Consider the following 26,540-nt stretch of genomic DNA (forward strand, 5'->3'; position numbering starts at 1 on the left):
AGGGGACTACAGAAACTTAAATCTGTCACTTCTGATAAGGACAGTGCACATTCCTTCACCTCACAGGAGAGGTCAAAGGGAAAGGCCATGCCAAATGTCTCCAGAAGGCATGCAGAAAAGTCATAAAAAAGACTTACCATGAGCCTTGATAAGGCCCTTCTCGGAGAGAGAGAGAGACAGAGAACATTGGAAAATCTTCCTCAGAGAAAGACCCTACAGCTCCCTCTTAAGCCCTGACACTTCATCAGGGTAATCCTCATAACCTGACAATGAGGCGTCTATGGCAAAACTTCTGTCAAAGTCATAGTTGACAGCATTTACGATGACAACATCAACGACAACAACCATGTCATCAATTACTGCCTCACCTATGACGTCCTTGTCTACGACGGCCTCGTCTTCGATGGTCATCTAAGACAGCCTCATCTGTGATGGCCTCAACTATGACGGCCTCATCTACGACAGTCGTTGATGATGGTCATCTACGATGTTGCTCTACGGCGATAGTCTATGGCGGTCGTCGACGACAGCCACATCTGTGGCAGTCGTCTACAAAAGCCTCATCTACAACGGTCGTCTACGACAGCCTCATCTACAACAACCTCATCCACGATGGCCTCATCTACGAATGGCCTCATCTACAAATGGCCTCATCTACAAAGGGCCTCACCTACGATGGCCTGATCTACAATAGAATCATCTACGATGGTAGTCTACGATGGCCTCATCTATGATGGTTATTGACAACAGCCTCACCTACGAATGTCGTCTGCGACATCCTCATCTAAAACAGTTGCCTATGACGGTCATCTGTGGCAGCCTCATCTACAGTGGTTGTCTAGGATGTTCATCATATAACAGACTCATTTATGATGGCCTAATCTACAAATAGCCTCATCCCTGAATAGCCTCATCTACGAATAGCCTCATCTACGATTGGCCTCATCTGCAATGGCCTCATCTACAGTGACATCTTCTCAAGTGGTCGTCTACAATGGCCTCATCTATAATGGTCATCTAGGATGACGGCCTCATCTACAATAACCTCGTCTAGGATTACCATGTCGAGGATGGCCTCATCTATAACTACAGTGTCTACGACTGCATCATATGCAGCAGCCTTCTCTAGCATTTCATCCTCTACGATGCCCTTGTCTACGATAAAGGCCAGTCGGCGACAAACATTGTTGAAGTCCGCCTAGTTGTCTACATCTGCCTTTTTGACTAAGATCTCAATGGCAGTGCAAACAAAGACAAAAGCACCGTAGTCCTCAACAAGGACAAAAGACCCATAATCCAGAATAATTTAATGTCAAGAATTAAGGGTACTAATATGAGCATGTCTACAACAGTCAACAATATATGGAAAAGCAATATGTGGCGCAATTTCACCACTTGACTCTGCCTCCAACTTCTGAGCATGGGTCAGGTCCATGCATCTCTAGTACCAGACCTACAGAGCATGTTACAGGATTACTACAAACTCTTTCCAGAGCCTGCAAGGACACATCGTGCCAGATATGTCCGCATCCTCCTATGCTACTGCCACTGAAAGAATGATAACAAAAACACAACGTGGAGAAGGGTCTAAGGGGAAAGCTTTTAAAGACCTGCTTGCATCCTATCCCCTAATCTAACTAGCAAAAACACACAAGGGATGCTAAGGGTCTGGGTAAGGCTAAAAATTGTCTGCTTTCTCAAGTGTAGTGCGTGAAAGACTAGTCAGTGTGAGGAGAGAAGAAGTAAATACCCATCAGCAAACCCGTTGGCGGAGTCTCATCATCTGGGATTTTTTCTGTAAACTGGTATCTACTAGGTGCCTCACTATAGGTATCGTGAGGGATCCTAGTGTCAGATCCACCAGTGATAGAGAGCCAACAAGCTGTGTGGTACTAGTGCTGAATGAAGGAAGTTGCAGTGCTCAAAAAAGTGTGTGAAAAAAATGAATAATAAAGAGTGATGTTTAAGATTGCCTATTATGGTGCCAAGACATAGACTTTATTGGGGGGGGGGGGTCACCATAATGGCAAGATTAAAAACAGAGTGTAGATAGTGTGTCAACAAATAATACTATCAGTAGATGGAACTAAGTGGTCAACATGTTTCAGCCAATCATGGCTTTCTTCAGGACCTATTAATATTACACTACTGCAACAGTGAGGACAGAATAAACTGTATTCGTCCAAAAAAAAAAAAACCTCAACACCTCGCCTGGCGCTCGCTCAGGTTGAGAGGCCCCGCTCTGTCTGTCGGTACCTCCGGCTGCCTTCTGACCTCGGCTCAGAAGGCAGCCGGAGTTACCGACGGACAGAGCGGGGCCTCTCAACCTGAGCGAGTGCCAGGCGAGGTGAGGCCATCCCCATAAAACTTTTGGGAGAGAACTCTTTTAACCATGACTTTACTATCCTACGATATAGTATCCAACATACGGTAGGTTTACTTTCTTTGCATGGTAAATCTTGTTTTTCTTTGCAAAACCCTGTCACTCATAACTCCGCCTAAACAACAATGAGTGTAACTGCAACAAATGATGGACTGAATGCTGAATGATTCAAACATTCTCCCCCAGTCAAGAGATCTGGATTAAATCCATCGTTCTTTTGCCCACTACGCCACCCCAGTTTGGATCCAGCCATATGCAAATCAGTCTTGATCCTGTGTCTCATGGGAACAGTCTAGACTGAACTGCCAAGCCAGGTCCTCCCTTGACCGGAGACAAGTATCCTGGGACCGGTTTCAGGGTATGTCACCCTTCTTCAGCCAGGCTAGCTTGAATCCAGTGGCACAGTGAGCAAGGGACTCACGTCTGGGCATACCTTCCCACTTAGGGTGAAAAGTGTAACTGCAACAAATGATGGACCAAATGCTGAATGATTCAAACATTCTCCCCCAGTCAAGAGATCTCGGTTAAATCCATCGTTCTTTTGCCCACTATGCCACCCCAGTTTGGACCCAGCCATATGCAAATCAGTTTGACCCTGTGCCTCATGGGAACAGTCCAGACCAAACTGCCAAGCCAGGTCCTCCCTGGACCGGAAACAAGCATCCTGGGACTGGTTTCATGGTATGTCACCTTTCTTCAGCCAGGCTAGCTTGAATCCAGTGGCACAGTGAGCAAGGGACTCACGTCTGGGCATACCTTCCCACTTCGGGCGAAATGTGTAACTGCAACAAATGATGGACGGAATGCTGAATGATTCAAACATTCTCCCACAGTCAAAGAGATCTGGGTTAAATCCATCATTCTTTTGCCCACTACCCCACACCAGTTTGGACCCAGCCATATGCAAATCAGTGTTGAACCTGTGCCTCAAGGGAACAGTCCAGACCGAACTGCCAAGCCAGGTCCTCCCTGGACCGGAAACAAGCATCCTGGGACTGGTTTCAGGGTATGTCACCCTTCTTAAGCAAGGCTAGCTTGAACTCAGTGGTAGGATTTAGGCCCATAGCGCTGTACTGGAGTGAGTGTATGACATTTTTCTGCAGTCTGTCCATCAATTGTTCTTTTTGCATTTGTCACCCTAATTGGGACGGGTATGCTCAGATGTGGGTCACGTGCTCTCCATGCCACTGGATCAATCAATCAATCACTCAATTTGTAAAGCGCGCTACTCACCCATGAGGGTCTCATGGCTCTGAAGGGAGGGGGGAGAGGGATGCCGGTACTGCTCGAACAGCCAGGTCTTGAGGTGTTTCCTGAAGGTGAGATGGTCCTGGGTCAGTCATAGGTGTGCCCGGAGGGAGTTTCATGTCTTAGCTGCCAGGTAGGAGAATGATCCTCCTCCGGTGGTGGTTCTGCAAATCCGAGGGACGGTGGCGAGGGCGAGGCTGCTGGAGCGAAGCTGGCGGGTGGGAGTGTAGAACGACAGGCGGTTGTTGAGGTATTCGGGGCCCGTGTCGTGGAGCGCTTTGTGTGTGTGGGTGAGCAGCCTGAACGTGATCCTCTTGTTGACGGGGAGCCAGTGCAGGTTTCTGATGTGGGTAGATATGTGGCTGTGGCGAGGAATGTCGAGGATGAGCCTTGCTGAGGCGTTCTTTATACGTTGCAGGCGTTTCTGGAGTTTGGCTGTGGTTCCTGCATACAGGGTGTTTCCGTAGTCCAGTCGACTGGTGACGAGGGCCTGGGTGACTGTCTTCCTGGTTTCGGTGGGGATCCACCGGAAGATCTTTCGAAGCATGCGTAGGGTGTTGAAGCATGAGGAAGAGACTGCGTTGACTTGCTTGGTCATCGTGAGGGAGGAGTCCAGGATGAATCCTAGGTTGCGTGCGTGGTCCGTGGGTATCGGTGGGGTGCCCAGTGTCGTGGGCCACCAGGAGTCATCCCAGGCAGATGGGGAATGTCTGAGGATGAGGACTTCCGTCTTGCCCAAGTTGAGCTTCATACTGCTGAGCTTCATCCATTCTGCAACATCTTTCATTCCGTCCTGGAAGTTGGCTTTGGCGGTGAGGGGGTCTTTGGTGAGGGAGAGTATCAGTTGGGTGTCTTCGGCGTAAGAGATAATGTTGATGTTGTGTTTGCATGTGATGGCGGCGAGGGGACTCATGTAGATGTTGAAGAGGGTATGGCTGAGTGAGGAGCCCTGGGGTACGCCGCAGATGATCTTGGAGGTCTCGGAGCGGAAGGGTGGGAGGCGAACTCTCGGGTTCTGTCGGAGAGGAATGATGCGATCCAGTCCAGGGCCTTTCATTGGATCCCAGTGTTGTAGAGGCGGGTTATTAGGGTGCAGTGGCAGACGGTGTCAAAGGCTGCTGAGAGGTCGAGGAGGATGAGGGTGGCTGTCTCTCCGTTGTTCATCAGGGTCCTGATGTCATCGGTGGCTGCGATGAGGGCGGTCTCGGTACTGTGGTTGGCTCGGAATCTGACTGGGATGGGTCGACGAGTTGTTTTCTTCGAGGAATGCTGTCAGCTGTTTGTTGACGGTCTTCTCGATGACTTTAGCCGGGAAGGGGAGGAGAGAGATGGGGCGAGCTGGATGGAGTCAAGCTATCTTGCCTGATGAGGGCTGAAAACCCGAAACCGGTCCTAGGATGCTTGTTTCCAGTCCAGGGATGACCTGGCCTGGCAGTTCGGGCTGGACTGTTCCCATTGGGTGCAGGGTCAAGACTGATTTGCATATGGCTGGTCCAAACTGGAATGGCTTGGTGAGCAAAAAAACTATGGATTTAGGCCCAGATCTCTGTACTGGGGTGAATGTATGACATTGTTCTGCATTCTGTCCGTCAATTGTTTTTGCATTTGTCACCCGAGTGGGATGGGTATGCTCAGATGTGAGTCCCATGCTCTCCACACCACTGGAGTCAAGCTATCCTGGCTGAAGACGGCTGATAGCCAGAAACCGGTCCTAGAATGCTTGATTCCGGTCCAGGAAAGACATGGCTTGGCAGTTCGGGCTGGATTGTTCCCATGAGGCACAGGGTCAAGGCCGATTTGCATATGGCTATGTCTGAACTGGCGTGGTGTGGAGTGCAAAAAAACGATGGATTTAGGCCCAGGTCTCTGTACTGGGGTGAATGTATGACATTGTTCTGCATTCTGTCCATCAATTGTTCTTTTTGCACTTGTCACCCGAGTGGGACGGGTATGCCCAGACATGAGTCCCGTGCTCTCCATGCCACTGGAGTCAAGCTATCCTGGCTGATGAGGGCTGAAAGCCCAAAACCGGTCCTTGGATGCTTGTTTCCAGTCCAGGGAGGACCAGGCCTGGCAGTTCGGGCTGGATTGCTCCCATTGGGTGCAGGGTCAAGACTGATTTGCATTTGGCTGGGTCCAAACTAGAATGGCATGGTGAGCAAAAAACAATGGATTTAGGTCCAGATCTCTGTACTGGGGTGAATGTATGACATTGTTCTGCATTCTGTCCATCAAGTGTTCTTTTTGCATTTGTCACCCTGAGTGGGACGGGTATGCCCAGACGTGGGTCCTCTGCTCGACAAGCCACTGGAGTCAAGCTATCTTGGCTGATGAGGGCTGCAAGCCTGAAACCGGTCCTAGGATGCTTGTTTCAAGTCCAAGGAGGATCTGGCCTGGCAGCTCGGGCTAGACTGTTCCCATTGGGCGCAGGATGAAGACTGATTTGCATATGGCTGGGTTTAAACTGGATTGGCGATGGTGAGCAAAACAACAATGGATTTAGGTCCAGATTTCTACTGGGGTGAATGTATGACATTGTTCTGCATTCTGTCCATCAATTGTTCTTTTTGAATTTGTCACCCCGAGAGGGGTACGGATATGCCCAGACGTGGGTCTTGTGCTCTCCATGCCATGCCGTACTTAATGATGGTGCACTTAGGGCAAGGCACAGCCCAGTTCCGCACGCAAATTGGCAGACCCTTTTTTCAACATGGTTGAAAAAAGGGTCAGACAAATAAGTCCTTGATCTTATCACATATGGTCAGACGTTAGATTTCACCCAGATTCTGCCCATCACTCCACCAAAGCGAGGGCACCCACCTCATCTACATCTGCTTCGGAAGGGAGAGCTAGCTACACTAGCCAAAGGTTCCATAGAGAAAGGCTTACATTCTAAGCAAGGACTGGGCTTCTATTCTCAGTTTTTCTTCATAGACATGAAAACAGAGGAATGGCAATCCATCATAGGCCTCCAGAAATTAACCAAGTATTTCTGGAAACAATACTGTTCTGTGGAGCCCCTCTCCAACACCACTTGACCGCTCAGAATTGACAGGATTCATACTTATCAATTTTCACCTATGTTTCAAGGTTCTCCTATTTTGCTTAAATCAACTTCCTGCATTTTTACCCACTGCCTAGCTCTGTGGCAGCTTTTTTCATGAAGTACAGTCATCAGGTATTCCCCTACTCCGACAAGTCGTTGATAAAAGCACCTACGGTATTTCAAGCGTCCAAGGCCACTGAGGCTTTCCTAAAGTTGTTTCACAAACTAGGTCACCTTGTGAATTATCAAAGATCATCAACTCATCCATCCAAGAAGATACTGTTCCTGCTCTGCAACACCAGATACTTTCTAAGACTAAGACTTTCCACCCCAAGACAAGCAATGCAAACTCTCGGAATTGACTCTTGAACTAAAAAAAAGAAAATCTGTGCGTCTGTTCAATTAGCTTCTGGGCATCATGTCCTCGGCGATCAATATGATCCCTTTTGATCGCCTGAAAATGAGAGCCTTACAGGAACAGATATATAAATAATAGAGTCAAACAAAAGAATCGTTCAAGGGCCTGGTGATCTTCACACAGGTGTGATAGAAGTTCTAGCCTGGTGGTCACAAACCTCCCTCCTGTCAGAGGACCTCACATTCTCACCTCAAATACTTCACTTCGTAATGACTATGAATGCCTCCCTGGGGAGTTGGGGCAGTCATCTACAGATCCTGCAAATCCAAAGAAAGTTGTCTCCACACCAAAAGAGCATACATATCAATCGACTGGAGCTCAAAGCCATCTAACTCAGTCTCCAAGCTTTCCTGCAAATGATAGGAGAGTCTTCGGTGTTAGTTTATATGGACAATAGCACCAGCAAGCAATGAAACAGTCTCCACGAATGAAAGGTTGATCAAATGGCGTTAAATATGATGTTCTTGTCCTGGGGAAAACTGGTTCTAGATCTCTTTGCAACAAACGATACCTGCAAATGTCAATTTTATGCACGTTAGCATCCACATCCTGGATCACAGGGGAATACCTTTCGACAGATGGTCGGGGATCTAAGCTTACCTTTTCCTCGATACCTTTAATACCAAAGGTTTTCAGCCGGGGTAAAGCTGAGTGGTGTTGTCTCATCCTGCTAGCCCCCAGGTGGCCCATGCAGCATCGGTTCACAAAGCTTCTCCTGCTGTCGGAATACAACCACATTCACCGTCCAACATTCTGTAACCCTTTGATGATTAACTAAGGCCAGGACCTTCATCCTGACCCGATTTCTTTCATATTATGGGCACAGCTCCTAAATTCCATGAATTCAAAGATCTCAATGTTCCTCTGAACTGCAGTTGTATTCTTGCACAATGAAGGCAGAAGCCATAATAAAGATATGTAAACTGTAATGGAAATGTTTCTTCCTGTGGTGCCAGAAATTACATTTATATTCTCTACTAGCATAATCTGACAGATAACTACCCTATCTCCTCTCGCTTTAGTTATTTTTGGTACATTCGTCTGTTAAGGTCTTGCTTCCAGCCCTATCAAGATATAGATGCTCATTACAGTTTCTCTCTTTTTGCTCTTCAAACAGTTCATGAAAGAATTATTAAGAGTTTCTTCCTCCAGTAAGGGCTCCTTCACCAGACTGGCACCTGAACATATTTCTATCTCAACTCATGAAGAGTTCGTTCGAACCCATTCACAGAGCACACCTCATATTTCTCACATGGAAGATAGTATTGGTACTAGCGCTCACTCCGACCAAGAGGATAGAGGAGATACAGGCTTTCCTAACTCAAGAACCTTCTTGCGCCTCAGCAATTTAGTACTTCTTAGAACCAATCCACAGATGTATTCCCACAGCACCTTCAGATTTTGCCTCAATGAACCTATGATATTTTGGCCCTTCTTCCCAAATCCTTCATCACCAGCTGAGAGGTCTATTCATACGCTAGGTATTAAGTGATATCTAAAATTCTACTTACATTGAGATAAACAGCTCATGATAACTGACCAACTGTTGGATTCAGATGGACACCCTTGGAAGGGTGCTCCAGTCACGATGGCAGCCATCGTTCGATCAATTTCAGCTGCAATCCAGTTCTGCCATTCAAAGGCTGGTAAGCCCCTTTCTTCGAAAACCAGGGTGCACTCAACTAGGGCAGTTTCCACCACAACTACTTTGTTTGCGGAAGTGCTTCTGGAGAAGATATGTTGTGCTGTGACTTGGAAGAGTGTGCATCTACTTCATGCAGCGTTATTACCTGGAATCGACACAGCGCAGTGATGTAGCGGTTAGACAGGTTTTACCACACCACTTATTTTAATAAGGGGAGCCTGTTTTGGTTCCATATGTTTGCTTATGTATTTATGCAGATTTTAATGTATGATATATATTTATAAATTATTTATTGAATTGCACAGTAATATGTGAAGTATATATTTTCTACTCACCATCCGCTATTTGCGCAAATACTATAAGATATACAAATACAGTAACAGCTTGCTATTCTGATTCAAGCATGTGAATCTATGAAAGATTCAATACTGGAGAAGAAAATAAGTTAGTTATCTGTAACTGCAGTTCTACAGTATTGGTATCTTTCATAGATTCACATGCGACACACCCTCCTCCCCCGGAGAGGCTCCTCTTACAGCTCTGGATTATTTATTCCCACTTGTGCTTGAAAATCGGAGAGACTCAGCTTCTGTTGGTAGTGTTGTAGAGGATGCTGTCGCCTGATTGGTTATAGTTCAAGTTTAAGAAGATATATACTGAGATTCCCCCGTGGTCAAATCATAATTCCTTGTGTGGCAAAGCTCGCAAAGTTACAGAGTTAACCTTCAAGACCTGGCGTGGAAATTAAGCAACTAATATATGTGTTACCTCAACCACAGAAATTGTTTTTGAGTTTGTAAGACTGCAGAATTGTATGAATGAGTAAGGGTGTATGTTTGTTGTTGTGTGGTAGACAGGGTGTGAGCTTTTCATTGTAAAGCACATGGTTCTTTTTAACATATTGGAAAAATCATGGCACTTTTCATTGTATTTTTAATATTGATTGGATTATCACCCATGTTCATGAATTGATGTATTTACAAGAAAAGATTAAAAAAAAAAGATAAAAACACTTTAAATAATTTTGATAAACTACAGTAAAAGAAATACAATATGTAAAATGAGAGTAAAGATTATGTTGTACTTGTACTAATTTGAAGGTTAACTCTGTAACTTTGCGAGCTTTGCCACACAAGGAATTATGATTTGACCACGGGGGAATCTCAGTATATATCTTCTCATAAGTATTGTCCTCTCTCTTCCCTGGTCATTAAAGTAAGCGTAGAGGGGGTCCCAAAATGTATGTGACTATAGTTCAAGTTTGGTCCTTTAAAAAAAAAAAAAAAGAGATATATATATAAGCTATTAAACTGACTTTTCATTGCCATTATAGCTAGGGCTCCGGGTTTTATGGCATTTATTGTTTTAACAATTCCATCTGTATTTATCCATATTTCTTTTTGGGTAATTTTATCTGTATTTATCCACATTTCTTTTTGTCACAAGTAAAAGAAGACGCTGCAGCTAGTATTTTTTCACATTTATTTAAACAGACACTGCACACTTGCACTCAGGTGTTATAGGTTTAGATATATTTATATATAGGTCAAATTAGGTAAACCTAATACATTCATCTGAAAACTTTGGCAAAATATTTTTAAGTGAACGTAGGCCTGAACAGACCTTGAGTAACTTGCATTAAGAAAGCTTTACTTTTGGGCTGTACACCCTAGGGACCAGAGGGGAGGATAGAACTCCCTTTCTGTAAACAGGCCTTTAAATCCTTTTTCTTATCTAGTCACATTTGCTATGCATTCAAAGACAGAGGTCAAATGTTAATCTGTGTCTTGGAGGTTGCAAGCTGTTCTGATTTTTCAATGCAGAACAACTGCACTGGGATTATTTAGACACACAAAATATTCCTTTTTGGCGGAACTTTCTTCTGTGCTTTTCAAACTGAGGAGATCATTATTGTCCAGCATACACTATGATAAATTTTGTTTATAAATTGCTAAAATACAAGATGAGTGTTCATATTTTTGAGGGGGGGAGGAGGGTGCGAAAAGCATTGTTTCAAACATTTCCCCCGGTAGCGAACACGCAGAACAATGGAACCCGACCCAAAGGTCTTGGAGCGCTTTACCTGAGCGCCAACGGAATTTCATGTGGCCATATGCATTGTTTACAGTAAGCATGGGCGAATTTTGCGAATCTCGCGTTCGCGAATTTTGCGGATTTGCGAACTCGCAATCTGCAAAATCCGCGAATTCCCGCGAATTTGCGGATTTTTTTTTTTGTGTTCGCCCGTGTTTCTGCCAGTTCGCGAGGGTTTTTACAATTTCGCAATTTGCGAACTTACCTGTCGGGTCGCAAGTTTTGCGAACTTGTTGTTTCTACGTGTCCAGCCTGTTTGGGACACTCTTCTTCATCACTGCCACTCTCTGTCACCACTGCCACTCTCTGACTACTCATGCCACCCTCTGGCCCACCCATGCCACCCTCTGTTTCATCACCACACCCTCTGGTTGTCCAGTGTACATTATTTTCGGCAAAGCAAAGCACACCTTCCCTGCCTCAAGTGACCTGAATTAATTTGGGGCTGATTAATGTGTCACAGAATATTTTTTTAGCTGGCACCTGCTTCCTTAGTGCGCCCTGATTAGTGATCTTTTGCACTTGCTAAGTGCTTTCATTGTTGCAAAATTAGTTACAACACCTGCCCTGCCCCAACTGACAATAATGAATTAGGGGCTGATTAATGGATTTTAACTTCCAGCCTGGCTCCTGCTTGTCTCCCTTAGCTGTAATTCAGGACCTTTGTGGCATATGTGTAACTATTCTGAGGTTCAGAGCAGGGTCACATAATAGTTGCAACTGGCAACTGAACTCTGGAGGGGCCCCTCAGGAAGCACTACAGGAAATGGCTACTAATGATGAGCCTGAACTTTTGAACCTGGTAAGTAGTTTCAGTTTTGCTAAGATCGTATTTCTGCAATTTAGCACTTATTCGCGGGGCGCGAAGTTGTACTGGGAAGCCGCGAATTCACGCGAACAGTGCGAGCAGTGCGAGCAAAATCCGCTGCTCGCGGATTTGCGGATTTTGCGGGAGATTCGCGAATCTCACGGATTGCGAATTTCCCGAAAATCCGCAAAATCCGCGAGCGAAACGGATTTTCCGCCCATGCTTAGTTTACAGGCATGTGGAAATGAAGTGATGTGCCTAGAATCACATGATGCTTTGCCGATGCAGCGACCTCAATGTAAACGTGGGTGTGCTTTTTAGTGGAACCAGAAAGCATTCCTGAAACTGCCATACACCCTCATCCTAGATGACCATCAAAGTCGCAACATCACCACATCATGCACACCGATTAAAGTTAACATGCAGCGGATGGTTCAGCATCAGCTGCACAGTCTTGTGAATACATTCTGATGCTGTAGCAGTCAGTTTTAACTGAGACATTAACCTCCCTCCCCCCAGCAGACCCGAAGAACAATGGAGCTGCGAAAATGCGTGCCTTATAAAGCAAATCACTCCCCACTGGGAGAGTGCACCGGATGAGGATGGCTATACCAGGCTTCCCACGGGGTTCCACTCCTGATGAGTGGCATGCAGGGAGAGAGTTCCAAATGCAGAGCTTAGTCTGCCCCCTTAGTAAGGCGCCTTTCATGCGCTGAGGGCAGCTGCATTCCTCTATGCACCAGATTGGGCAACCCTGGGCAGGAGCACTGCTGCTCCGTAGGCAAGGCTTTAAGTGGGCTGGGTCTCACCAGTGCTGAGCATCAGCAGTTTTTTAAAGGAGGACTCGAAACTGGTCTATAAAGGGCTCTGTTTTGTGCCCTGGCACAGGCGGTCTGTTTTTTCCGGATTGCAGTGACAGCAGGGACATCGATGTGCGTGTGATAACACTGCTCACTTCTCAGAAGTGGAGCAGTTAGGGCATGAAGTCATGCCAGGTGAGCGTTGTAGGGGAAGGGAAGAGAGTAATTTTCTCTCTGGATTTCCCTTCTCTTTTTGAAACTCAGGAGCAGCAACATTGTCGTGGTCTCACCAGGTCTTTAAGTAGAAGCAGTTTCAATATTATATACCAGCCATAGTTGCTGCTTATTTATTTTATGCAACTAACAACCATTGACAAAGCCAATAGTCCTGAATGGTTGTAGGTATGATGTTACTTGTTGAACATATATCTGGTTGCAATGAGAGAAACAGCAAAATACAAGTCGGGCGGTGCACTATCTATCCTAAGCACAGATTTTTAGCTTACGGTTTTTAAGCCACACCCCTAATGACACTGGCTATGCCCCTTTGAGAGACCCCCCCAGTTTTTTAATCCCACTTAAAGCCCTGTCCGTAGGATTGTCTGAATCTGGTTTGTCAGTATTTTTCCGTTTATATTTATAAATAAAGACAAAGGATAAAAAGTTTTCTGTCTGCATTGATATGTAAAAATCTGCTTAAATGGAAAACCGGGCGCCTTAATTAAAGCCTATGACAGTGATACATACTGCTTTATTATGGTACCGTGGGACTCCCACTTCGACAACGGGCAAAGATCAAAACATGTGAAACTATGAAAGCTACTAATACTGGAGAACTGCAGTTACAGGTAAGTAAAATATTTTCTTATATATGCTAATTTACAATACATTGCAGCTTCCTGCGCAGAAGATGCTCCCTGAGAGGGAAATGAGTGCTTTGGGAGGTGTTCTGTACTTCCTCTGTATGAGGAGCTTTGAACTGCCGCTGCCTATGCAGTGTTTCTTCCCAGTGTAAGTGGAGCTTTAACTGCAGTTTGGCATCTAGCAGAAGCTTGCAGTGCTGCTGCACGAGCTGCACGGTTGTGTCTGAGTAGCGCCTGCCCTGCCCCAGCTGCGCACCCGCGTGCAGAGGATAAAGAGACGTCATTACGCCGCGGCGATGTCACTGCGCCCTTACCGAGCCCCATTAATATGCGGCTCTTTGAGCAGCGCGCGTGTGGGATGCTGGCAGCGCGCTCTGGGGACACATCACTGTCTGCACCTGACGCACACACCTGTCAGGCAGAGGAATTGATTTCCTTAACAGCTCCTACAATGCAGGTGTCACTCTCGGTAACGGTGATCAGTTGTGAGCCGGGGACCCCGCAGGCCCTGTTAGAGCAGATTACTCCAAGAAGCCTTCCGTCGCGCGCGGCGCCTTGGAAATGCGGAGACTTCACGGTGCCCCATGCTCGCGCAGCCCTATGTCTGCAATCTGTCACTCTGTTAATTGTAGTTCAGCCTCTCTATTTGTACAGCAGGGTCACACACACAAAAATACTCGCCTGGCGTGGGATGACGTGTGATCTCTGAATACAAACGCCATTCCTTTAGCATCTCACATTAAGTAAGGAGCCATTTCTTAAGGCGTGCCTGCAGCTCGGGGGCTTTGTGGAAGAAGGCACACCTCCTTTTAACAATCGATGTCACAGTATCATTGCATTGCCATGAACTTACTGCAATGTTTGCCGCACAAGTTAAAGGCCCTTTAATAGGGCTTTTCTGTCTTGAATCGAAAACAAAATTCATTCTTATTCAGTGAAGTGTGTTTTTCCTGAAAAAGAAGCAGCAACAGAGGGTTGAGGAAAAGAGTACCGCACCGGACACTATTGTTTTAAACAAAGTTTTATTGATTATTACGTTTTTCCATACATCATAAAGGGTCGTATAATTACATCTCTGTGCGTTAAACAGCTTGTAGCAATAAATACAGACTAATTTGCATACAGCCAGGTTCTGAAACTGGGATGGTGCAGTGAGCTAAAAAACGGTGTTGGATCTAGCCCTGATCTCTTGACTGGGTGAGAGCTTTCTGCTTAATTCAGAGACTCTGTCCCTCACCACCCCTTGTTGTAAATATGTAGCAATAAATACAGCAGGCGAGCTTGAGAACAGTATGCTAACATGACATCTTGCCCACATCAGTACAGAACTCTTGCATATAGTTGTATTGCTGTCTCGCCCAGGCATAGAATACTTAACACCCACAACCCTCCAACACTGCAGCGCCATACTCAAAATGGGGGAGGTCTTGTGGTAGCTTGCTGTGCGGTAGTAAAAGGGTGTGAAGCGCCCCCTTTCCTATGTCTTGTTCAGCCATCCCTATCTCCTGCAAGTTACGCCCTCCCGTCCAAAAGGATAGCCACTGCAGTTGGCAGGCATAGAAATATGCCCTAAGATCTGGTACCCCCAGACCACCTCCAGACGTGTTGTGCTGCAATTTCTTTAGGCTGATCCGTCTCCTTCCCGCCCCCAAACTAGTTCAACTAGTAGGGTGTTCATTAATTTAACACCTTGGCTGCTAGGCGTTTTCCCCCCCCCCTGTGCTGGAAATTGCCATTTTGCTGGTGTCATGACGAGCTCAGCTCGTCATCAGCACAGCTCAACTGTGCATCATGACGAGCTGAGCTCGTCATGAGCATCGAAAGGGTTAAAAGTGGTGCTCGGGATCATAAGTGGTATGTTCATAAAATAATAGAGCAGCCGTGGAAGGACCACCATTTTGGCGATTGCCGCCCTACCTGCCACCGACAGCGGCAGGGATGTCCAGAAGTTAATCCTGAACCGTAGGGCTCTCTGAGCTCTGTTCAAGTTGCCCTCTAGCATATCGGCCTGGGTCCTATATACTTGGATGCCCAAATATTTAAATGTATGAGGAGCAACCTTGAAGTGCAATGAACCAAAGCGAAAGTCCAGCTGAGGCGCCTGCTCCTTAAAGTAGAAAACCGTCGATTTCACCAGGTTTTATAGCGAGACCTGACAGTCTTTCGAAAGACGCAAATAGCGCGGCCATAGAGTCCATAGGGGAGCGGAGGTCGCGCAGATAAAGAATGATGTCATCGGCGTATGCCAATAGCAAATGCGTGCTGTCGCCTACAGTTATCCCCATGTCAGGCAGGTCCGCCCTGATCTTTATTGCCAAGGGTTCAAGCACCAATATAAAGATAAGTGGTGAAAGTGGGCACCCCGGTCTTGTACCCCTACATATCTAATATTCTGCCGAGATGTGCCCCCACTGCCGCGCCCTAGCCGTAGGAGCATGGTATAGGAGTCTGATCCAACTAATGTACTCCTCCGGGAGACCAAATCCGGCCAGAGCCCCGAATATATAATCCCATTTATTTGTATCAAAAGCTTGGCGCATATCCAACGAAACGCAGCCCGCATATTCCTCCTGGTTCGGGGCCTCTGTGAGAATGTGGTGCAGCCTTTTAGTGTTTAGGGATGTACTTCGCGCCGGTAAAATGCCTGTTTGGTCTATCTGGATCAGCTTGTGTATCCCTGGTAGGAGTCTGTTGGCCAGGATTTTACTGAGTATTTTGTACTCCATCGTCAATAATGACAGAGGCCGATACCTAGCCATATCTGTGGGGTCCCTGCCCGGTTTCAGGAGTGACAGCACCAGTGCCTGCGCTGTAGTGAGGGGCAAAGCACCCACCTTCAATGCCACCTTATATAAGATTTCCAATTGGGGTATGAGGAGATCCGCATATGCGCCATAAAATTCAGCTTGCAGGCCGTCCAACCCAGGGGTTTTGTTTTGGGGGAGTCCCTTAATAGCAGCCTTGAATTCCGACTGAGTGATGGGGCCTATTAGGTCTTTCTGTGCATCTGTCGTCAATTGGGGGCAGTGAACTGTGGTCAGAAACTCGTCCGTAGATGCACTTACGTCCTCTTCGGGTGCACTGTAAAGACCGGCATAATATTGCCTGAAGGCCTCATTAATTTCACGAGTAGTTACCATACCTCCCGCAACATTAGTTATCTCATTGATCACAACGTTAGGGGGGTCGTCTCGCAGTAGTTTGGCCAGCAGTGTCCCTGCCGTGTCTTCCTCTGTGTGGGATACTGGAGTGTATTTCTGATAGTCTATGACTCGGAAGGACTCTAGGAGTTCGTCATATCAAATTCTGGCTTCCTGCAACGGGGCTCATTTGTCCTCATTCAGCACAGCCTCCTGCTCCAGTCTATTTAGTTTCTCCTCAATGTCTAGCAAGGACCTATATATTTCTTGACGTTCCTCTACCGCCGCCCCAATTGCCTTCCTGCGGACCACCGTTTTAAAGGTGTCCCATTCAATCAGCCTAGTGGACGCCGTGTGACTGTTGTCTGTAAAGTACTGTTGGATAGTGTCGGACATAGTAGTGCTGAACACCGAGTCCTCTAACATTTGTGGCCACAACCGCCATGTTGGCACTGGGGTTGGAACCCTACCCCATCCAAGCACCACTTCCAAGGGATTGTGGTCAGAGAAGGACTTCGCCAGATATGTGGTGTCTAGCGCCTGCATTGCAATGTTATTGGAGCAGTACGCCCGGTCAATTCGTGTGTGCAACATGAGCATTGGTGAGTAGAAGGAATATTCTCTGTGTGCTGGGTGTCGCATCCGCTAGACATCACACAACCCCCAGCCCTCTGCCCATTCACACAATGCCTTCGCCTGTTTGCAAACCCCCGTCCCATGTAAAGGAGGGTGCAACCTGTCAAGCATGGCATTCATCACAGCGTTGCAATCCCCACCAATGACCCATGGGTAGCTTTCCCACCCCACCAGGGCGGCAGACAGCTTGCGTAAGAACTTGTCCTTGTCCGAGTTTGGCGCGTATATTAAACCCAATACTATCGGTTGGCCATCCAAGGTCCCCCTAGCTAGGATATACCTCCCCTGTTGGTCAACTCTCTGCTCTACCAACTTGAAGGGCACACCATGCCTGATCCAGATTGTAGCGCCTCGCGCAAACCCCAGACATGTAGTCGAAAACACCTGCCCTCTCCACTTTTTACGGAGCTTCCCAACTTCCAGCTCGACCAAATGGGACCCCTGCAGAAATACTATCTGCTCCTTGCATCTCAATAACTGCGCATGCACTCTATGCCGCTTCTGGACGGACCCCATCTGCATCTTGTGTCCAAAGGTGGCCCCCGTGTATCCGGCGGAGCCGGTGCAGCGTTGTGCCAACTCAAGAAAATGCACCCCGCAGGACCATTACCCTCCCCAGCGAACCCCAATACTCTGTCCGGTCGTGAAACCATACCGGACCACCCAACTAAACAGGAAACACATAAATCTGTATAACATCCATGGAAAGCTTTCGCAACTTGGGGTACGTGGCCAAACCTACCCATGCAGTGCTCTTTCCTAGTCATTGTTACAGTGGAACTCAAACAGGCCCACGGGCCTTAAATGCAAGTAACACAATGCCTGTATAGCAATTACATTTGCAGCAATAACGCAGCCAAATACATTACTGTTCTGTTGCAAGTTCGTAACACTGGTCCCTCATTCAGGGAATCAGTCCGTCTGCAGTCTGTGGGGTCATAGAGGGAAACAGGGCCACGCTCCCATCCGTGTCCGATTTCTGGGTGTTGACTTCAGACGTGGTCAGGTCGCCGATCTGTGCCGTCGACCAGAAGGAGGAGACCGCAAGGATCGCCATCTCCCTCCCGCTCTGCTTCCGTTGAGTCGTTGGCCAGAGTTGTGTATTTCTTTTGCGCAGTCTCTTCGAGATGCGGAGTCCCGTTGTGCGGCCATCTTGTATGGTGGATGTCGAGGACTGGGAGTTAGCCCTCGATTGTCTCCCCAGCTCTATCACTTCCAGCCATTTCTCCACGTCCCCAGGGCTCTGAAAGAAATACTTTTTCAGTTCATGGATAATTCCCAACTGTGCTGGGAAGAGGAGGGCATATTGCAGGTTCAAGTCTCGTAGTTTCCTCCTGACCGACAAAAAGGAGGAGCGCTGTTTCTGCACCAGCAGCGTGTAATCTGGGTACAACGAAACCTTGGTGTTCTCGAAATTAATTTGGGACACATCCCTTGATTTCTGCAGCAGCACGTCGCGGTCTCTGTAATTCAGCAACTTAATTATGAGAGGCCGCGGCGGGGCCCCCGGTTTCGGGCGGCCCGTAAGAATCCTGTGGGCACGTTCAATGCAGAATTGGTCCGAGAGGCCCTCTGAAGTGACATGCTCCTTGAGCCAACACTCCATATATAGAGTTGCGTCGGCCCCTTCGCTTCTCTCCGGCAGGCCTATGACCCGGATGGTGTTCCTCCGCGCTCTCCCCTCTACATCCTCCACGTGGTCCAGAAGGGTGGCCACTTGGGACTGTAGTTGTTTTATATCAGCGGTGTTTTGGCTTTGCTGTGGGGACAAGGCTTTCAGTTCCACTGAATGATCCTTTACCCTGTCAGCAAGTTTGGCGTGGTCCACCCGGAGTAGCGACAGTCCAGATGTGAGAGCGCCTATTTGTGCCTCTATGGACTTCCTAGAGTCACGCACCTCTTGTAGGATTAGGTCCAGTTTGTCCGTCACCTCCCCTGCGTGGGTAGGTGGTACACAGCTGACCTGCTGGGATCCATCCAATGACATGGCTGTGTCGGGGACGATCTCAGCCCCTGACTCGCCGCCCTGTTGTTTGCCCTTCACTCGTCCCATTGCTGCGTGCACCCACGTCTCGTCCCCTATGGTGGAGGTGGAGTGACACTCCTCAGTTCCGTGGGGCTCCGCTCCTGTGTTGACCGGCAGTCCCTCTCACAGCAGGCTCGGCCATCCATGCCCAGCACAGCCCTTAATGCACTCAGTCAGACAGCGAACCGCGGTCCTCCGGTCTATAGGTCCCTGTGTAGCCCCGCAATTGACAGCCTCCAGTCACCGCCACACGGTGCCGTCTGACCATGCAGATCTTGAGGAGGACTGAGGAGCGGGAGGGCCTTCCAAGTGTCCTGCACTACAGCAGCACCCCAGGACTAACTCCCTTAGGGGGGGGCACACCTCGCCGCACAAACGGTCATTATGGCATCACCTCGCTACTCCTCTCTGCCGACCCTTGCGCCATCTAGAAGCACTTCACAGACCGCTGGTGCAGGCGTCCACACACCTCCAAAGTGGCAGTACTATCTCAGGTGGCCGCCCGCAGCACGTCGCAGGGTACTCTTCCTCCGTAGGCACTTATGTCAGCACACGTTTGGGAGAAACCATCCCCCAACGGCCCCCTCTCTCTGCTGTGTGGGCCCGTACGGGCTGCACTGGATCCCCAGCACTTGCGTAGGTGCTCCACAGGGCCCACGCTCCAGAGTAGCCCACCTTCTCCGCTCTGGGTGCGCGCCTCTCCTGCGTACCTCCGGCGTCTGCTCGCGGATGTCGCTGACCCCTTTGAAAGAAGCACAGGAGTCGGAGCGTTTCGATAGCGTCTTTATTCTTCCTATACCAGCTTCCTACTAAAGCTTAATCCCCCATTTCCTGTTCCCTTTTCCGGTTCCCCCGCCCCTTCCTACTTGCCTGCCCTGTCCCTGGACACAGGTCAGGCATAACGATATCACACCTCCCCCTTTTGTACAAAGTCTTACAGTCTCTCATATTTCTTCGAAGAGGCGTGCTGGCTTTCTAACTTGTCTTCTCGGGTGACTCGATTGTTCTGGTGTCCTGGCATGACGATCCGTGGTGCTATCAGATCTCGCTGGGCTGTAGTGACTGTTCTCACTTTGGCTCATTGAGTCAGTGGAAGTTTCACGTGGCTGGACCTCATGGTGGCTGTTGGAATTGCACTTCTTGAAGTGGGATATGTTTCTGGTGATTCGTTTGTGGTCAGCTTCCGCTGTGATCATAGTTCCTTTCCGTTTGCTGACCTGGAGGGGGTGAGCGAGATAACGACTGTCCACTTTTGTTCTTCGGTCGCTCCGGACCATCACCCAGTCTCCTTCTTGGATGTCAGTGTCTCTGGCTCGTCTGCGCCGATCTGCATATGCTTTCATTTTCAGTTTCTTTTCATGGTCTATCTTGACTAAGGTGTCATGGTCAATGTTCACAGTCCGTGGCTGAAGTGTGCTGTTCAACATGGGCAGTCGAATGCGGGGAGTCCTTCCTAGCATCACAGTGGCCGGACACTGATTGGTGGTGTTATGCGGTGTGGTGCGGTATGCCCGCAGTACTTCGTTCAGGGCTTGTTGGATGTCTCTGTGGGTTAACTCTGCTTGCTGAACTGCCTTTTTCAGGGTCCCCATAAAGCGTTCCACCATGCCATTGACTTTAGGCCATAATGGTGTGATTTTCTGGTGCTTGAAGTTGAGGTGTTCTGCGAACTCTGTAAATTCATGGCCGTTGAACGGGGGCCCATTGTCGGATTTGACTCGCAGCGGGATGCCCCATGCCGCGAAGATTTCATCAAGCACGGGAATCACTGTGGTCGCTCTGGTGGATGACACTAGATGTGCACATGGAAATCGAGAGTATTCGTCCATGACGACGATGATGTATTGTCCTGATCTTAACGGACCAAAGAAGTCGATGGCGACTTGTTGCCATACCCCTTCCGGCAGTTCTGACATTTGGAGGGGAGCGGGTGGCTCTTCACGACTCACTAGTTGACATGGTACGCAGTCTTTGAAGGTTGTCTCCACCATCTGGTCCAGTGTGGGGAACCAGACACGTTCCCGCAGTGCCTTCTTTGTGGCATTTGTGCCTCTGTGACCTTCATGGGCGAGGTTGATCACTCCTTGACGTAGCCTTTGTGGGATTACAATCCTCCCCCCTCTCAAGAGTAGACCATCGTCACTGATGGACAGTTCTTCTTGGACATGTTTGAATGCTACCAAGTCGCGGATGCGCTGACTGGAGTCTTGAGATGTGTCTTTTACATGGCGCCAGGAGTTGCTGCGTACGCGGTCCATGACATCTTGCAGGATTGGATCTTGTGCTGATGCTTCCCGGATGGCTTCCAGGTGGACAGTAGGCGGGCAGGCGGTGCCAACGACAAAATGAATGTATTCTTCTGCCAGGGAGTGCGCGACACCAGTGAGTGGTTGGGGGTGTCGGGACATATAGTCAGCTGGATTTTCTGCTTTCCCCGGCTTGTGGACAATGGTATAGATGTAGTCCTGGAGACGTAGTCCCCATAGTTCAATGTGCTGTGGCATTTTGGCGTTGGGGTTGCCAAAGATGGTGACGAGTGCTTGGTGGTCTGTGATGATGGTGAAATGCTTCCCGTATACAAACAGATGGAAATGTTTGCATGCCCACACCACCGCCAGGCTTTCTTTCTCCGGTTGGGAGTATGCTTTCTCAGTATCCGTGAGGCTGCGGCTGGCATACGCGATGATGTGGCGTTGGTCTGAGTCCTCTCGATATTGTGCCAGGATAGCACCTAGACCTACCGGGCTGGCATCAACTGTGATTTCTCTTCTTTTCTTGGTGTCAAAATAGGCAAGGTTAATAGCTGAACTTACGGCCTGTTTGATCTCGACGAATGCTTGTTTACACGCAGTAGACCACGTGAATGGTTGACCCTGACGTGTGAGTTCTCTTAAAGGGTAGCTGATGGTAGCGTAATCTCGGATGTAGCGTGCGCAGTAGCTTGCCATTCCAAGGAAAGAACGGAGGTCGCTGACGTCTCGGGTGTCGGGGTGTCAGCCAAGGCAGACACTTTCTCTGGGTCTGGTTTCATTCCGTCTCTGGAAAAGATGTGACCGTAGAATTTCAGAGTGTTCTTGTGAAATTCGCATTTGTTGGCGTTTAAAGTCAGGTTCGCATTCAGTAACGCATGGCATACTCTGTCCAAGGCAGTATCATGCTCAGTCTGGTCTTTCCCAAAGACTAGCAGGTCGTCACTATAATTGAAAGCGTTAGGAATCCCTTGGATGACTTGCCGGATGGCCTCTTGGAAAATTTCGGCGGCTGAAGAAATGCCAAAGTTTAATCGCTTATAGCGAAAGAGGCCCTGATGTGTTGTGAACGTCATGATGTACTCGACCTGTCATGGAGCTCCAGCTGGTGATAACCTTTGTTAAGGTCAAGCTTGGAGAATACTGTAGCTCCGTTGAGGCGCGTGATCATATCACTTATGTGTGGCCCCGGATGGCGCTCCCGCTCGATGGCAGTGTTGGGCGCACGCATGTCCACACATAGCCGTACTTTGTTGTCTTGTCCTTTCTTGGGTACCACTACGACCGGTGATACCCATTGGGTAGGTCCTTTCGTGCGCTCAATGATGTCCGTCTTTAGAAGGTCTTGGAGTTTGTCATCTACGGCTTGTTGTAGGTGGAAGGGTACCTTTCTGTGATGTTGAGCGACGGGTGTCACACGTTCATCGATATGCAATTTCACTTTGAAGTGGTAGAGCTTCCCTAATCCTTTAAAGAGGTTTGGGAATTTCGCAACGATGTCTGGAGCATCTTCGGTCATGTAGAGGAGTTCTACTAGTCTTAGTCTTTCGGCTGTCGGCAGGCTGAGCAGACAGTCGGCTAAATCTGGGCCTTCCACGACGTGGATGTAGGCTGGAATCTTGCGGTCTTTGTATGACAGCGTTGTGTGGAAGCGACCTAAGCATGGCAGTGGTTTTCTTGACATCCACGTGAGTATGCGGACAGCTGCTGGCTCTAGCTTGGGTCGTGGTTTCATGCTTTGGTACTCAAGCGCGCAGATGTAGTTTAGTGATGCTCCTGAGTCAAGGACAACTTTGGCCGGGTGGTCTCCAATCTTGATGTCCAGTTTCTGGTATCTCTTCAGGCGGTCAGGGTCCGACACCATACAGATGTATTCATCACTGTCTTGTGACACAGGTGTGTGTGATAATGACTCGCTGGATGTTGATCTTTGTGACCGATATGAGTTTGCAGACCGACTTTGAGATCGATGTGGGCTCGCTGATTGGCCTTGTGATCGATATGAGCTTGCTGACCGAGCACTTGACCTTGAAGAGCTGGAAGAATGTCCTTCCCTCCCTTTTACTGCGCGAACGTGATGTCGCGTGGTATGCCGGGTTTTTGAAGGCCTTCGCCTTGACCGTTGGGCCTGACAAACTGTCTCAAAATGATTTTCCCTCCCACAGCGATGACATCGGTGGCCGATAGCTGGGCATTGTCCTGAATGAGGGTAATCCTGTCCACATCTGTAGCATGCTGGCGCCGGTTTGCTAGATTTTGTATGTCGTGACTCGTGTCGGGACGACATCCTTCTGGAGGTCATAAAGTGAGTTGGTTTGCTAGGCCTGTGAGAGTCTGTTTTGTGCCACGTGTCCTTATGCGCTTGCATTCGGAAATTTTTTCTTTCCTCTCAGTCTTGTGGATCTCCATTCTCTTCGCGTGATCTTCCGCCTGGTCGTTGATCCTCGTTAGTTCCTCAATCTCTTCAAGAGTGTAATGTTTTTTTAGTAGCCGCCAGCGTAGCGACTCGGATTGACAGCCTTCAATTATGCGGAGACGCAGTGCGTCTTCAGTATTGAAATCATCAAACTCGCAGTGGCTCGCTAATCTTCTGATGCGCACGATGAGGTCGCACATGCGCTCTTCTTTCTCTTGTGTGGCTAAATTGAACATGTATCGTTCGTAATCCAAGTTACGCTTATGTAAAAATCTTCTGTCAAGGGCTCCCTTCACGTCGTCATAAGGGGCAGTGGCTGCATTTGGCAACTCTTTGATGATCTGCGCGATGTCTTTACCTATTAAGTTTCGTAAAGCTATGAGTTTCTGCTTGGGGTCCTGTACTTGTGACCCAGTCATGTAGTCCTCAAAATCTTCGATCCAACTCTTCCATTTGGGTCCCATGTTATTGCCAGGCGTCAATTCTAGGGGTTCCGGTGGCCGTAGATAAGGTACTCCCATGTGCGCCTGGGGTGCCAACGCTGGGTTGCCTGGGGCTGCTGGGCCTGGTGGGTTGGTCGGAGCCGCCGCTCCTCCTGAGGTAATTGTAGAGCTGGGGACAGACATTCTAGTCTATTCTTGTCACCTCGTGAGCTCTTGTGACTTGATTTGCAGTGTTTATGAGCTTTCCCGCTTCTTTTAGTGGCTTGTAAGCTGAGATTTCTGGTGGCGCCTGACCTCAAAATGGCCGCCTTTCCAGAGTCATGGGGAGTCTATGGCCAGCGCCTGACCTCAAAATGGCCGCCTCTCGGGACGCTGCACTGTTGGGTCTTGCTTCCCTCCTTTGCTTTATTTTCCACTCTGCTTCACTGCAAATGTCCTTATTTTATGATGTAGGACTCACCCCAGTGTTTCTTGCACTCTTGTGCTCACTCGCCGGGTTGGGGTCATTTTCGGCGCCTTCATCCACTTCGCGCCGCTTCTGGTGCCTGAAATCCACCACGATCACCTTTGGTGGGGGGGGGGGGGGGCTGTAGCTGCTTGGTCCCCGCTGCAATTTCGTGCTTATGGCGCCTTTTACGCTGGTTCACGCGCTCTCGGCAGCTCCCGACGCGCCGATTTTGCCTTTTCTGCGCTCCTTCGCGCTGTCGGGTGATGAGCTGCAGACTCGCCTGTCAGAGGCCGTGCACGGATGGCTGGGGCTGCGTTAGTTTTGGTCGGCATAAGGGCAATCCCACCCTCGTTGCCAGTGTCGCTGACCCCTTTGAAAGAAGCACAGGAGTCGGAGCGTTTCGATAGCGTGTCTTTATTCTTCCTATACCAGCTTCCTACTAAAGCTTAATCCCCCATTTCCTGTTTCCTTTTTCCGGTTCCCCTGCCCCTTCCTACTTGCCTGCCCTGTCCCTGGACAGAGGTCAGGCATAACGATATGACAGCGGCGTCGCTCAGTCTTTGCGATGCCGCTCAGAGTCTCCTGTCGCTGTGCCTCCGTGCGGTCTCCAGTGTTTGACGCCCCCCGCCAGGCCTCTCCACAGCAATGGCCCTGACCGCCTCGGGCCTCACAGTGCGCCGCAGGCCTCACTGGCCGAGGTCCACTCCCTTCAGAACCCGGTCCTCACCGGGGCTCCAAGGGGGCCACGGAGGTCGGCACCTGTTAGTTTTTGCGGCGGCCGGGCTCCACACGACGGGGACCGCGGGATATGGCAAATAATCAGGATTAATGCTGCCCGGGTCCGGAGCTCCTTCAAGAAGCGACCTCCATGTTCTGCAGTTGGCCACGCCCCCGTACCGCACCTGGCACTAAATGCAGCTCTAATAACTAGAGGTATATTTGACATATTCTTTATATGACGAGCTCTGGGCAATTCTCCTATAACAAAACGCTCATATTCATTTGGCTTGTGCTGATAACAGTATGAGATCGGAGAAGTTGCACATAATTTAGTGTTTATTCGATCATAACCAAAGAATTGTTTATAGGAAGGAATAAAGTTGTAATTTAATAATTATGAAGTCACTATAAATGACATATCTTTAGACTTGGACTAATACAGTGAAGTAATACGTTTCTGCTACCATGCTGGTTCTTTTCACTAATGCTGCACATTTTATGTACTCGATAACCTCAATAAAATATTTTGAACATAAAAGGTCTAATATTGAATGTAACCAATTGAATGATGTTTTCTGCCTGCCTTCAAGGAATGTTTATATTGCTGTTAGGAAATGCTGCATGTTCAAAATTAAAAGCACAACAATAGTGGAATGATTTACTTTGGCCAGTTCTCAGAAATAGAAACTTTGAAAAATGTGATATTGATGCTGTATGTGCTTGGTCTTTCATTGTATTTTAAATTATATGTATGTATGTCCTTTTTTTAGCCCTGAAGAAGTCTCCTCTGAGACAAAACGCATTGGCTAAATGGTGTAATGGATTTTATGAAAATCGGATTCAAATGATTTTGTCTATCTTTCAATAAAAACAACAAGTGTTTTTGTAAAGAACAACTTGGACGAGACATGTTTCTTTGAAGTCGTTGAGTACAATTTGTGTTTAATTTAATTGAGAAATAATGTATGTGATTTGCTGGGTGCTGATTCCATTCTTTTTTCAAGTGTGTTCTTCCTGATTAACGTGAACAAATATGTGCCGTTAAATTACAAGGAATTACAACTTTGAAATATTTGTCTCTTTTGGCGATTGTTGGCTCTTGACTGTGTGTCCTCTGGTCACCTCTTACAGGCACATCTACCAACCAGTAACTTTCC

This window comes from Lissotriton vulgaris, chromosome 9, assembly GCF_964263255.1.
Source record: "Lissotriton vulgaris chromosome 9, aLisVul1.2, whole genome shotgun sequence".
NCBI lineage: Eukaryota > Metazoa > Chordata > Amphibia > Caudata > Salamandridae > Lissotriton > Lissotriton vulgaris.